This window comes from Phaseolus vulgaris, chromosome 10 (assembly GCF_051622355.1).
Source record: "Phaseolus vulgaris cultivar YP4 chromosome 10, ASM5162235v1, whole genome shotgun sequence".
Lineage (NCBI taxonomy): Eukaryota > Viridiplantae > Streptophyta > Magnoliopsida > Fabales > Fabaceae > Phaseolus > Phaseolus vulgaris.
In genome coordinates this window covers 1200001-1202500 of record NC_143507.1, presented here as the reverse complement: position 1 = coordinate 1202500, position 2500 = coordinate 1200001, and positions in this window count along the sequence as shown.

Sequence of the window (2500 nt, the reverse complement as noted above, 5' to 3'; positions counted from 1 at the left end):
GGGATCAAAAGGAAATGATTTTGACATGGTTGGTGCATAGCCAAGTTCATGATTTTGTGACTTGGTGGTGATTTTGGTGAAAAACGAAAATGTTGGTTTTGGAAAACTGGCTGGACTCAATCCTCACAAATGCCTCCAAAGTGATGTGGGAGAAGTTTGGGATCAAAAGGAATTGATCTTGACATGGTTGGTGCATAGCCAAGTTCATGATTTTGTGACTTGGTGGTGATTTTGGTGAAAAACGAAAATGTTGGTTTTGGAAAACTGGCTGGACTCAATCCTCACAAATGCCTTCAAAGTGATGTGGGAGAAGTTTGGGAACAAAAGGAATTGATTTTGACATGGTTGGTGCATAGCCAAGTTCCATGATTTTGGATTTTTGGCTTGATTTTGTGACTTGGTGGTGATTTTGGTGAAAAACGAAAATGTTGGTTTTGGAAAACTGGCTGGACTCAATCCTCACAAATGCCTCCAAAGTGATGTGGGAGAAGTTTGGGATCAAAAGGAATTGATCTTGACATGGTTGGTGCATAGCAAAGTTCATGATTTTGGTGTTTTGGCTTGATTTTGTGGCTTGGTGGTGATTTTGGTGAAAAACGAAAATCATGGTTTTGGAAAAGTGGCTGGACTCAATCCTCACAAATGCCTCCAAAGTGATGTGGGAGAAGTTTGGGAGCAAAAGGAATTGATCTTGACATGGTTGGTGCATAGCAAAGTTCATGATTTTGGTGTTTTGGCTTGATTTTGTGGCTTGGTGGTGATTTTGGTGAAAAACGAAAATCATGGTTTTGGAAAAGTGGCTGGACTCAATCCTCACAAATGCCTTCAAAGTGATGTGGGAGAAGTTTGGGATCAAAAGGAATTGATCTTGACATGGTTGGTGCATAGCCAAGTTCCATGATTTTGGTGTTTTGGCTTGATTTTGTGGCTTGGTGGTGATTTTGGTGAAAAACGAAAATCATGGTTTTGGAAAAGTGGCTGGACTCAATCCTCACAAATGCCTCCAAAGTGATGTGGGAGAAGTTTGGGATCAAAAGGAATTGATCTTGGCATGGTTGGTGCATAGCCAAGTTCCATGATTTTGGATTTTTGGCTTGATTTTGTGACTTGGTGTGATTTTGGTGAAAAACGAAAATCATGGTTTTGGAAAAGTGGCTGGACTCAATCCTCACAAATGCCTCCAAAGTGATGTGGGAGAAGTTTGGGAGCAAAAGGAATTGATCTTGACATGGTTGGTGCATAGCAAAGTTCATGATTTTGGTGTTTTGGCTTGATTTTGTGGCTTGGTGGTGATTTTGGTGAAAAACGAAAATCATGGTTTTGGAAAAGTGGCTGGACTCAATCCTCACAAATGCCTTCAAAGTGATGTGGGAGAAGTTTGGGATCAAAAGGAATTGATCTTGACATGGTTGGTGCATAGCCAAGTTCCATGATTTTGGTGTTTTGGCTTGATTTTGTGGCTTGGTGGTGATTTTGGTGAAAAACGAAAATCATGGTTTTGGAAAAGTGGCCGGACTCAATCCTCACAAATGCCTCCAAAGTGATGTGGGAGAAGTTTGGGATCAAAAGGAATTGATCTTGGCATGGTTGGTGCATAGCCAAGTTCCATGATTTTGGATTTTTGGCTTGATTTTGTGACTTGGTGGTGATTTTGGTGAAAAACGAAAATCATGGTTTTGGAAAAGTGGCTGGACTCAATCCTCACAAATGCCTCCAAAGTGATGTGGGAGAAGTTTGGGAGCAAAAGGAATTGATCTTGACATGGTTGGTGCATAGCAAAGTTCATGATTTTGGTGTTTTGGCTTGATTTTGTGGCTTGGTGGTGATTTTGGTGAAAAACGAAAATCATGGTTTTGGAAAAGTGGCTGGACTCAATCCTCACAAATGCCTTCAAAGTGATGTGGGAGAAGTTTGGGATCAAAAGGAATTGATCTTGGCATGGTTGGTGCATAGCCAAGTTCCATGATTTTGGTGTTTTGGCTTGATTTTGTGGCTTGGTGGTGATTTTGGTGAAAAACGAAAATCATGGTTTTGGAAAAGTGGCTGGACTCAATCCTCACAAATGCCTCCAAAGTGATGTGGGAGAAGTTTGGGATCAAAAGGAATTGATCTTGGCATGGTTGGTGCATAGCCAAGTTCCATGATTTTGGATTTTTGGCTTGATTTTGTGACTTGGTGGTGATTTTGGTGAAAAACGAAAATCATGGTTTTGGAAAAGTGGCTGGACTCAATCCTCACAAATGCCTCCAAAGTGATGTGGGAGAAGTTTGGGAGCAAAAGGAATTGATCTTGACATGGTTGGTGCATAGCAAAGTTCATGATTTTGGTGTTTTGGCTTGATTTTGTGGCTTGGTGGTGATTTTGGTGAAAAACGAAAATCATGGTTTTGGAAAAGTGGCTGGACTCAATCCTCACAAATGCCTTCAAAGTGATGTGGGAGAAGTTTGGGATCAAAAGGAATTGATCTTGGCATGGTTGGTGCATAGCCAAGTTCCATGAT